Below are 12993 nucleotides of genomic sequence, written 5' to 3' on the forward strand. Positions count from 1 at the left end.
ATTTCTTTTTTCCCCCACCCGACGATCAGCCGTTGCTATGATCGGCTGTGTCGGGATTCCCCTCGCTGTCTTACTGCTTCACCTCAGGAGGCTTCCCTGAGGCCCAGAAGCCCCCAATGTTCAGGTTTTTTTTCCTTCCTGAGCCCCAGGGAAGCCTTCTGTGAGCAAAAATGCTCCCCCAGGAGGCTTTCCTGAGGCCCAGACGACCCAAAAAAACAGGGGTAGGGGTGTTGCTGCAAAAAAAAGAAGAAGGCACGCCCACCCAGTCACATGGCCACGCCCACCTAGCCACGCCCACCTAGCCACGCCCACAGAACTGGTTGTTCCATAATTTGAATCCCACCCCTGACCTATTCACCAAGGCTTAATTTCAAATAAATAAACACTTCATATTCTACGTACAGAACAATGTAGGCAGATGCATAGGCTGGATCTAAATCAGTACATCAGAAGAGAGAGCATTGCACAAGAAATAGTTTTGGCTCAACTGTCAACAGAACACATTAAAAACCACCCCTTTTTTCTTGCATCGCTTCATTTAAGAAATCATGTAGCAATCGTGTTTTACCTTCTCGATAATGCAGGAGAAGACGGGGGTGTTGCAAAGCTGCTTCCTTTACCACAGGGGTGTCAAACTCAATTTCATTGAGGGCCACATCAGGGTTGTGTTTGACCTCGGGGGGGGGCAGTGGTGTGTGGCCAAGGGGCATGGCCAGGTTGACGTCACTCGTGTCAGGGGTGCCTGTGGTGGCCCAAGTGCTCTGCCAGTAAAAACAGGCTCCCGAGCTCCGTTTTCTCTGGCAGAGGGTTGTGCAGGAGGTCATCGCAGCCAAAAATGGAGCCCGGGAGCCTGTTTTTGCTGACAAAGGCACCGTGGATCAGTCCTTTATTATTTCCAGGGCGCGTCCCCAGGCCAGATCTAAGCATCCCACAGGCTGCATCTGGGCCCCGGGCCTTAGTTTGACCCCCCTGCTTTACAGGAACATCTAATTATTGTTTTCCTTGACTACAGCAGCTTCCAAGTTTTCCAAAACAGTCTATATTTAAAGCGGAGGCATCCACAGCAAGCCAAATGGTGACATGGGCCCTGGGACATGACAGCACAAGCTCCCCCAATTGTGTCCATTGTAAGCCAAGCAAAAAAAGCTTGGGATTTGCGTCACATTACAATATTCCACTTGTCACTTCTCTTCCCTTGTCTCCCTCAGCCAGGTCACGATTTGCTTTTTTTCAAGGGGCAACTGGACTTTCTGGTTTTTCTTTGAAGACAGGTACAAAGGTCGTCCTTGACTTAAGACCAAAATTGAGCCTCAGATTTCTATGGCTAAGCAGGACATGCGATCAGTGAGTTAAGTGAGACATTTGTTAAGTGAATTTTGCTCCATTTTATGTCCTTTCTTGCCATCGTTGTCAAGTGAATCACTGCCCTATTTAAATTAGTATTGCGGTCGTTAATTGACTTCATCATTGGCTTTGCTTGTCAGAAAGTCCAAAGAGGTGATCAGATGGGACACTGTAATGGTCATAAATACGAGAGTGGCCAAGCATCTGAACTTTGATTGCATGACTGTGGGGATGCTATAACAATTGTGTGAAAAATGGTCATAAGCAGGGCTGGAATTCTACCTGTTCGGACTGGTTCGGACGAACCGGATGTTAAATTTACATCTGATTCACCGATCCAGTAGTTGAACCGACTGTCTGGCCCGGCCCACCCCTCCCCTCCCAGGAGTCTCTACGCAGCCCATTTTAGACGCAGGTAAGGACACCTTCCACACGGAAGCTCTGGGAGGGTGAAAAATGGGCCAAATGCGAAGTTCCAGAAGTCCAGAAGGCCCTCAATGGGCCTGTTTCCGGCTTCCGGGGGCCCTCTGGAGCCCGGGGGAGGCCATTTTCACCCTCCCAGAGGCCCGAGGGAAGCCTCCAGACTCTGGGGAAGGTGAAAAACAGACCTCCTGGAAATTCTGGTAGGCCATGCCCACTCAGACAACTGGTTGTTGGGGTTTTTGAAAACCACCCCTGGTCATAAGTCACTTTTTCCAATGGTGTTACAACTTTTGAACGGTCACTAAATAAACTGTTGTAAATTGAGAGCTACCCAATGGACCATGGGTTGGTACTAGTCTGTGGTCCATGGCTTGGAGGCCCCTGCCTTGACAGTATAAAACCATGAATATAAAAATGATTAAAATGAATATACATTTTTTGTAATATGTGGGAATCATATCTATTATAATTAATATGATAAAATAGCTGAACATTAGGATGATGCCTCTCTGGGCTCTTAAAACCCTAACTTTGGACTCTTAATAGGAGAAAGGCCAGCTCTTTACACTACATCTAGGGATGCCCCTGAATCATCTAGTTTGCAATACCAACATTGAACATAATTTCAATCAGAACCCCATGGAGCTTGTATGAACATTCAGCTGTTATTACCCACAAAAGGTTTTGCAAGCAGATGGTAATTTGTCTAGGTATTAATAAGTGTAGCTTATTAGAATTAGAATTTTGATCAGGTGGCCACACGGATGCGGCAACAGTTGTTTAAGTGTGAAAAACAGTTGTAAGCAGTGGTGGGATTCAATTTTTTACTACAGGTTCCATGGGCGTGGCTTGATGGGCACAGCAGGGGAAGGATACTGCAGAATCCCATTCCCTCCCCACCCCACTAACCTGCTTTCCAGCTCTGTTCTCCTGTGCAGGGCAACAAAAGAAGACCCAGCCAATCAGCTGGGACTTGGGAGGCGGAGAATAGATGGGGGCAGGGCCAGTCAGAGGTGGTATTTGCCGGTTCTCCAAACTACTCAAAATTTCCACTACCAGTTCTCCAGAATTGGTCAGAACCTGCTGAGTACCACCTCCGGTCGTAAGTCACCTTTTTTTCCAATGCTGTTGCAACTTCCAATGCTGTTGCAACTAAATGAATGGTTGTAAGTTGAGGACGACCTGTATTCTTGGTTGATCGAGATGCAAAGAAATTTGTGATGCAGCCCAAATTGGGTCTGGTTCTGAAATTGCTGTGATCCATTTTTGGAGGAATTCGAATTTCTGCTGATTTAGCAATGAAAACCAACCCTGATCATTCCAGCTGAAAGCCCATTACTAGATAGGCAGATTATGAATAGCTTAATCATGCCTCTCTTTACATTTAGGTTGGCTGGTCATGGATTGCTTTTCAAAAGGATTAAAGAAGGAAAGTGAATGGCCAGGCAAAAGTGGTCTTTTTTTAACCAGTTTCATACTGAGAGAGGGAGGGAGGGAAGGAGGGGAGAGAGGGAGAGGTAGAGAGAGAAGGAGAGAGGGAGAGAAAGAGGGAGAAGGAGGGAGAGTGGGAGGGAGAGAATGATTGTATATTCCAAACACAGCCTATAATTTTCAGACGCAGCATGCAGCTGTGATTTTTGCCCTCAACGTATTGCATTTCACAACCATTTACTTGAAAATTATTCTTCCTTCTGTTATTAAAATGTCGTGTTGTAATCATCCCAGAAGGATCCCAGAATGGATGTTTGAAATGGGTTTGCCTGCCTTAGGGAGATGGCACAGCATTCCCGGTTTGAGAATTAATATGGCCGTCTACTCACTTTCAGTCAATTTAGCTGTCTCACAAAAAAATAAAATAAATAAAAATAATAACCCCCCCACCCCCTGGCAACAACAAGCAATCAAACAAGGAGTTTGAGGGGCTCCCTAGGCCCATTAGCAAAACCAGCTCTTCAGGGCCTTGTGAAAAGTGTCAAAATGGGAGCCAGTCTAATCTCCACGGGGACAATGTTCCAAAGAGAGAGAGCCACCATGGAGAAAGCCCTTCTTTTGGGTCCTCCTAGATGTACCTCCTTAAAAGAGGAGATCTGCAGAGAACGCCTATCAAGACTATGAATGAAATCTATATACAGTTGACGGCACAAATAATAAAGACTCCCCAAGTTAAACTTGTTTTTTCTTGAAAAATGGAACCAGAATTGGCTTGCTTTCTTCCAGGGTATTTTCCCATGTCCTAGCCTTGATGTTTCCAGCTAGCCTCCCATCAGCTGCAGCAAGGGGAGAAGAACAACGGAAGCAGTGGTGTATTCTACCGGCTCGGCCCGGTTCAGCTGTACCAGTAGCTCTGAAGATCATCTGGGAATGAACTGGTTTGCTCCGACAATCAGCTGCTGGGCTCGCCCTGTCTCTGTACTGGCCTTTATTTCCTGCTTTTGAAGCTCAGCTGCATCGCGCAGCACAGCGAATTGCTGCTTGTCAGCTGTTGAAGACACAGGGAGAGGGCAGGAGTGCAGGAGTAGGTTAATAGGAAAGTCTCTGTGTGCGCGCGAAACATGCATTTGCCATGCATGCACAAAGTACTTCCACCAAGCTACGGCCATCGAACTGGTGGTAAAACAATTTGAATCCCACCACTCAATGGAAGTAGTGTTGCTATACAAGCTGTCATGATGTATGTATGAACAGAAGCTCCTGAGATGCCTACACTCCCATCTACATATTAACCTGATCCAACCCTTCTTAGTTTTTTTAGATCAAACTCTAGGACAGGGGTCCCCAACCACCGGTCCGCGGACCGGTCTCGGTCCGCGGAACAACTCCTACCAGGCGCGGCTTGCTGGGCGCCGCCATCTTTTTCATGAAAAAGTGCTTCCGGTGAGCTTTTCCGGGTAGAGACGAAGCTTTTCATCAAAAAGATGGGTGCTCGATGAGCTTTCCGGGTAAAGCCATTTCTACCATCAAAAGCTCATGGCGCCGCCATCTTTTTGATGAAACATGCTTCGTGAGGTCACGAGCACTTTTCATCAAAAGATGGCGGCGCCAGCTGATGCCGGTACCGGGTCAGCGCCCAGCTGATGCCGGTACCGGGCCGCGGCATCAAAAAGGTTGGGGATCACTGCTCTAGGAGACACCCTCAGAAGTTTCTCAGTTGTCCTGTTTCCTAGTTGTTGAGCCTGCTTTCTCAGTTGCCACAGTCATTTTTGCAAATTAACTTGAAGCCATTGCTTGTTAGCTTGTACAGATCAGGCCTTTTGTAAAGGAGCAAATGATCACCCCTCAAAGGTAAGTAGCAGCTGTAGCCATTGAAAGATTCAGCACGACGCTTTCAAGTCTTCTGAACATATACAAAGAGGTACTGAAAACTCCAGACAGATAGGTGAATAAAGCAATAATTCACAGAGCCAGATGAAGACAAACTAATGCCCTAAGGCAGGGGTGTTAAACTTAAGGCCTGCGGGCTGCATGTGACCCAAGAGGTGCTTAGATCTGGACCATGGGGCCACCCTGGAAACAGCAAAGGACCGGCCCGTGGTGCCTTCACCAGGGAAAATGGGGCCTGGTGGAGAATGTGCACAGGGGCCTCCACCGGGCTCTGTTTTCGGTGACAGAGAGCTAGCAAATCGAACTAAAAACAAAACAACAGGAGAAATGTTTCCCCTTTTGCATTTGAGCATGCAAGAAGGGACAGGAAAGAAGAAAGGGGAAGAGGAAGGACAAAGAAGGAAAGATGGGATGAGAGCAAGGAAGGAAAGAGAAGGAAAGAGGGGAAGGAAGAAGATAGGAGAATGAAGAGGAAGGAAAAAGAAGAAAAGGGAGGGAGAGATGGAGGGAGGGAGGAAGATTATAATGAGAGGGAGGGAGGGAGGGTCTGAGGGAAGTCCTGCCTTAGCACTTGGCCACCACAGGTGTCCCCCAACATGAGTGACGTCAAGCTGGCCATGTCCACCCTGGCCACAACTACCCAGGCCATGGCCCCCATGGTCCCCCAAGGTCAAACACAGCCCTGACGCGGCCCTCAATGAAATTGATTTTGACACCCCTGTCCTAAGGCAATGTTGCCCTTATGGCAGTGTTTCTGAATCTTAGCAACTTTAAGATGTATGGACTTTGATTCCTGGATTCAGTATGACACTGATGGGAGAAAATGCTCTCCTAGAGTTGTGGGTGCACCACTGCTGGAGGTTTTCAAGAGATTAGGCAACCATTTGGACTAGAAGACCTCCAAGAGACATGATAGCAGTGTTCCAGTATTTGAGGGGCTGCCACAGAGAGGAAGGGGTCAAGCTATTTTCTAAAGCACCCGAAGACCAGACAAGGAATAATGGGTGGAAACTGAACAAGGAGAGATTCATTCTGGAAATAAGGAGAAATTTTCTGACAGTGAGAACAATCAACCAATGGAACAGAAGTTGCCTTCGGAAGTTATGGGAGCTTCATCCCTGGAAGCTTTCAAGAAGAGACTGGACTCCCATCTGTCAAAAATGGTGTATGGTCTCCCGCTTGGGCGGGGGGGGGGGTTGGTCTAGATGACCTATCCCTGCCATCCCTATGATTCTACGTTACATAGTTGGGTAAGGAAACATCTGCAAGCAAATATCGAAGCTCAGAGAACTCCACAACTCAATCCTGAGTACATATACTGTATTTTCTCCTATTAAATCTAGTTTATACCAGATTCATTCATTAGACCCCTCCATACTTTTCTAGCCTTGACAACTTCCTTGCTTTTATCATACTCATATGTGTGTTTTTAACCACTTAGTCGTGTCCGACTCTTGGTAATTTTATTGTCAAGTGCTCTCCATGCTACCCTGGTCAAGCACAGCTTCTTTCAGCTGTTGTATCTGCAACTTTGTATGTTGTATGTTCAACTTTTTATCAGATTTGATGTTATCATGTCAACGTGTTCTTTGCTTGCACCTTCTTCTTTGCCATACCCATGTACTAATTCATGTTTTACTTGTTCTTCACATTGTTCATTTCTCTCTTTGAGATTTTCAAAACTAGGCTCTCATATCTGATTGCTGCTTTTATTTATAACTATTTCCCCCATGATTAACACCTTGAGAGCTTCAATGTTTATCTGTAATACAAAATTGTTGATCAGGGACTCGCTGTATAGTGCTATCGTATTCAGGTCCACAAGTTGCCAGTCCAGTTTCTATCAACTTCTCCAACCAGGCTGACTGGGGAATTCTAGGAATTGAAATCTACCCATCTTAAAATGGTCAAGGTTGAGAAACATTGAGCTAGATACATACACACCCTAAAGTTTAGCCAGCATTTAGCAATGACACTTAGATTGATATACTGCTTTATAGTGCTTTACAGCCCTGTTTAAGTTTACACAGTCAGCCTATTGCTCTCAACAAACTGGGTCCTCGTTTTACCAACCTCAGAAGGATAGAAGGCTGAGTCAACCTTGAGCTGTTCAGGATCCAACTGCTGGCAGTCAGTAGAATTAGCCTGCAATGCTGCATTCGAGCCACTGTGCCACCATGGCTCTTATTAAGCCAGCCAAGGAAAAGGCTCATGGGTGGACATCTACCTTCATCAGTGGTCTCTTCTTGGCTTATCCCACAACAATGTTCTGGTCAGGACCATTTTAATTTCCCACAATAGCTCTGAAGTAGCATTGCATTGAAACTGCTCAGGTAGCTGACACAAATATGAAACTGCAGCATCTGTCCCAGTGTGGGGCTAGGCTCACGTCCCAACTGCTCAAAAATGATGGAGAGATTTCTCTGGTCCCCTCTCAGACTCTTACCCAACCTTCTCATCCCTAATGGATTTGCCTATTTTTCTCAGGAAAAAAAAACATTTTAAACAAACCAGAAACTCTTCCAAATCATTTTTAAGATGAACTTCTGAACTTCTGCATTCAAGTAAGGTAAAAGGAACATTAAGCATTTTGTTTTTAACTGTGAAACCAATGATGTGCAAATTATAGTAGCACAACATATTAGCTACCACCTTGTCAGTCCTTAATTGCTGTACCACCCTCAAAACATTAGTTACGTTGGATGCTTTCAAAGTAAATAAACTATGATACAGCACAGATTTATTTCGATTTTGCACTAAGGAAGGAGCCCACCTGCAACTACCTCTTATGGGGGAGGCAAAAATCGTGTTATGCAAGGCCAACTCAAAAGTATATGTTTAGAAAAGGACAAGTATTGAACTTGTATATATTTGAACTTAGCAACATTTCCATTTTCAGTGCAATTCTTCCCTGTGCCATAAACACGATTATCACTTCATGATTCAGCTGGATGAATCATAGAAACTAATCTAAGTTGGTTCTTTATAGGAGAACAATTCTCATTTCATCATGATTGCATTCATTGGTAAGGTGTTCAAGGAGGTGGAGGCTAAACTGTGCAATGAAGGGTTGAAGGAGCTAGGTCAATAGCTCTAGCCTATTGAAAAGAAGAAGTGGGGGGCATGGTAACGGTCTTCCTACTACTTCCTCTATTTGAGGGGATGTCACAGAGAAGAAGGGATCAACTGATTCTCCAAAACACCAGAGGACAGGACAAGAAATAATGGGTAGAAGCTTGTTGAAGAGAGATCCAACCTAGAAGGACAAATTTTCTGACATTGACAATAATTAACCAATGGAATAACTTGTCTCCTAGAGTTTTGGGTGCTCCATCACTGGAGGCTTTCAAAAATAGACTGGACAACCATTTGACTGGAGTGTATAAGGTCTCCTTCAAATTTTTTAGCAAGGAGCTCTCTGCCCTAAAGACTGGCTGGCTGGGTGTGGCTGGGTGATCATGTGACTCAGTGGGTGTGGCCAACTTGACATCGCTTCTTTGCCCTAATTACCTAAAAAAAAGATATATACCAAAAATGTGTTTTATTATTTCGTGAATGTAATACTTAAAGACTGGGAGGTCTTCCGGTTTGCAAGGTTTTGGCAGTGGCAGGGATTCGCGATTCTGCAACCGGACAAGATCGTGCAGGAGGAAGAAAGCGGGAAGAGTTGTGAGAGTTGTTTCTGACCGGGACAAAGTAAGAGAGAGTGCCCTGGAATCTTGAAGGCTGCTAAGGATACATTGTTTCCAGAGAGAGTTACAAGCGGCGAATATCCTAAAAGGGAAAGTTTTTTTTTTTTTTCATTTCACTCTCCTTCCTAACGTGACAGCAGATGGAATCATAAGAGAAATCCGAAAACCTGCATTGGAGGTAATTGAATGCTGAAGGGATAAGGATTTCTGAACATTTAAAGGAAAAAAAATCTTTTTGGCTGTGAGTGGGAAGGGAGAGGAAAAAAAAATTGGAGCAAAATTTGAAAATAAGGAAAAGATTGCCTAGAATTCTAAAGAGTTACTAAACATCAATAAGACTTCTAAAAGATATATTTTAAAGGGAACTTTGTGACTAAACTTTAACCCCAGAAAGAGAAAGTGAAGAAGGAGAAAGTATTTAAAAGAAACAGCTTGTTTGGATTGTTTGGTGATTTTGGAACTTCTGAGAATTATTTCTGATTAAAAGCACTTGGGTGGTTGTTTGGAAAAACTTTTTCTCTACACAATGGCATCACTTGTGGATGGATTGAAACTTGTATACCAAAAATATGAAAAAGAAAAGCAAGAAGGGAAGGGTGTTCTTGGCACTCTTTTTCAATTTTTAGAAATGGCGGTTTGCACTTATGTAAAGCTGAATGAGCAACAGGATGACTGGGACAAAGAAGAAGCCATTTTTGATGAACAAGTGACTTTGGTCGGGGAAGGAAAGGAGAAAGAGAAAACGGAAAAGAAGACTTTAAGACTTGGGAAAACAACCAAAAAAGAGAAGAATAAGGTGAAAAGGGGATATTATGTTAGAAAACAACAGAAAGGAGGAAAGCAGAATAAAAGGGAGGTGGAGAGACAAGGGATTAAAGAGGACAAGGAGAAGAATAAGCAAGGGAGAAAGGAAGGGATGAGAAGCCTTAATGGTGGGGAGCAAGATGCAAAGAAACAAGTTTTTTAGAGATAATGGGTAAATTTTATTGAAAAAGGATTCTAGAAAGGTACATAAGATTGTATTTTTACATTTGTACTTAGAAATAACCTTAGAAAATTGGAAATAATATGCAATTTAAAATGTGATAAAATATTTAGTATAATTTAGTGAAATTTTTGTTAAGAAAAGGGGAGCACTTCAATGAAACAATGATTTAAGATATGTGATGTGGGGGGGAATAATTTTGGAAAGCATAAGTGTTCCCATAAAGGCATGATATTTAATTGAAATGGGTAAAATGCTTAAGATATAAATAATTGTTAATATTAATGATCAGACTATGTTATCCTAGTGAAATTTTTTGTGAAATGAGAGATTTGAAGTAGGAGAAGGGGGAACATTTTAATGAAATAATGATTTATAATATGTGATGTGTGGGGGGGGAATAATTATGGAAAATAGGTGCTCCCATAGAAGTATGTGATTTAACTGAAAAGTAATGTGTTAAATGTTTAAGATATAAATGAATATTAATATTAATGAATAGATTTGTATTGGTATTGATAATATTGTATAATTTTAGAATGTACCAGACAGAATCCCAATGTAAGCTATGCATTCTATATTAAGTATTATAAATATAGGGGAAAGAGATAAAGGCATCATACTCCAATAAGTGTACAGGAGAAGTTTTCTTTAAAGAAGAAAGATAAATGGATAGCTGGAAATAGAACAGACAAAGAATAATAAATATTATGATTCGAATTGAGATGAGATAAATAAAATTAAGAAAATTTAAAAGAGAGGAGAAGCTATATAGAAAATTGAAAATGCTAATAAGATATGGAATGGTATGCAAAATGAATATGAATTTGAATTTGTGTCTGTACCAAGAGTTTTAACCCAGGACTAAGCAACTTTCAGAAAAGAGGTTTTTTATGTTTTTATGTTTTGTGTTTCTGTGTGTTTGTTTTGTATGTTTTTAAAAATTAATAAAATTTGTTCAAAAAAAAAAAAAAAAAGACTGGGTGAAATGAGGCTTAATAGCAATGACTGCGAGAGGGATCTTGGAGCCTTGGTGGAGTTTCTGGTAAGTTACGTGATTCTTATGATTTGGGAAATAATCCCCTCGGAAGCTAGTGGCTATGTTATCTGGTTTTCTCAATGGCTCTCTCTCACAAGAGCTGAGTGGATTGTTTATCTAGCTTGCAACACTATTATGAGGTGTGAAATGCTCTTGGCTGAATGCCCAGAAGTTCAATTAAGCCTATTAAGAGCTTTCCCCTGCTGCTTGTCTTTCTGAAGTTATTGGGGGCTCTCCGAGCCCCGCAGTCTTAGCTAGGCCCCTGCAAGCCCCCAGCAGCCCACCCCGGGTTAGACTAGAAAACCTCCACAATCCCTTCCAACATGATTCGACTATATGTTCTATGTAATAATCTTGGCAATGTTTGGCAACTGGCATGTATTTATGATGTTTGCAGTGGCCTGGGGTCATATGATCATCTTTTGCGACCTTCTAACAAGCAAAGTCAATGGGGAAGCCAGATTAATTTAACAACTGCAGTGCTTTACTTAACAACTGTGTCAAGAAAGGTCGTTAAAATGGGGCAAAACTCATTTAAGAAGTGTCTCGCTTTGGCCACAGAGATTTGGGGCTTAACGATGATCATAAGTCAAGGACTATCTGTAGAGTGATTTTAGTCACTGTAGGAATCAACCCAGTTCATTTATTATTTTAGATGGTATAAAATAAGAATCCCTGTTTTAAGCAGGAGTGCAGTTCATCCCATCTACATATATTTCCTCCGCTTAGCCTATCTGTTGCGGTTCACCGGCAGCCGGTGCGGATGGCAGAGGCATCGGACAGTGAGGACGAAAGGGAACCAGTCAGGGAGTCTGGAGAGGACTTGGATGAGGGCCCTGCGTCCGACGCAGAGATGGGGGGCCAGGACCATCTGAGAGTGGGGTGCTATCTACGGAGCTTTCGGAGTCTGGCAGCAGCGAAGCAGAGGACCCGAAGGCAAGAACAGCTGAAGCACAAGGGCCGACTCGGTAGTAAGGCTGGGAGGTGATTGCCCCTCCCATAAGGGATAAAAGTCAGCCCTCAATGACGAAGAGCCTTGCAGGAACCAAAGCAGTTTAGTCATCTCCAAGTACTTCGTGAAGCTCTGTACTCTGGTCGTTTTTTTCTAGGCTTTTGGGTTGATTTATGTTAGCCTTAATTGGACTTCTGCTTCTTGGCAGCATTCGACAGCACTGAAAAGCGTGCTCCTATCTGAAGGAACTGTGTCTAATGAGTTTTGGCTGGGAATGCAAGTAATTCCTAGCAATCCAGTGGTGGGATTCAATTTTTTTTTTACTACCGGTTCTGTGGGCATGGCAGGGGAAGGATACTGTAAAATCTCCAGTCAGAGGTGGTATTTGCCGGTCCTCTGAACTACTCAAAATTTCCGCTACCGGTTCTCCAGAACTGGTCAGAACCTGCTGAATACCCACCTCTGCTAGCGTCGCATTAAAAAAGGTTTTACTTTTAAATTCAGTTTGTGTTTTATTAAGTTTGACGAAGCCTGGGTCAGAACACCATCCAGCACTCGGTTCTGTATAGTTTTAGGAGGGGGGAAAAAAACACACTTGGAGAAAAGCACAAAGCTTGCTGTTTTTTTTCCCTCTGCAAGCCACACACGACTTTCACGGCAGAAAATATGCTGCTGTGATTAATTTGTGGCAGCAGGAATTATTTCCCAAGAGTTAGATGAGAAGAGGATAAAAAGATACATGCACAAACAGTGAAGTTTAGACCAGCTTATAAATCTAGCTGCCCATATCTCCCCATCACACCTGCCCACTGCACACCCCACCAGGCCTGAAAATCCATTAAAACATGTTGTTGAACGTTAGAAGAAAAATGCGGAGTAATTAGATTGCAATGTTTTTTATTAAGTTAAAAACTCCATAGGAAACTGAACGCATGGGAACGAACACAGTGGATTTTATTTTATTTTTATACGAGCCCGTGCCTACGGAAAGCTAGTAATGAGTAAGTGGCACACTTTTTAATGCAGCTCATGTATACCTTGCATTAGAGCTGCCCACCATAAATTCATGTAATGAACACAAACATAATACTTTTGCTCTGTAAACTTAAAAACATCCACGGGAATTCCTTTCCTTCAATTCGCTGTCGATTGCCTCTTTAAACGGGCATTGTTTTAAACTCTGCAGTCTTTCGCTTTCTCCAGCTGTTCTTCACCAGAGCCTTCCCATCTTATTGCT

This window comes from Notechis scutatus, chromosome 5 (assembly GCF_049901735.1).
Source record: "Notechis scutatus isolate UNSWTSFEM ecotype Mainland chromosome 5, rNotScu1.2, whole genome shotgun sequence".
NCBI classification, from domain to species: Eukaryota; Metazoa; Chordata; class Lepidosauria; order Squamata; family Elapidae; genus Notechis; species Notechis scutatus.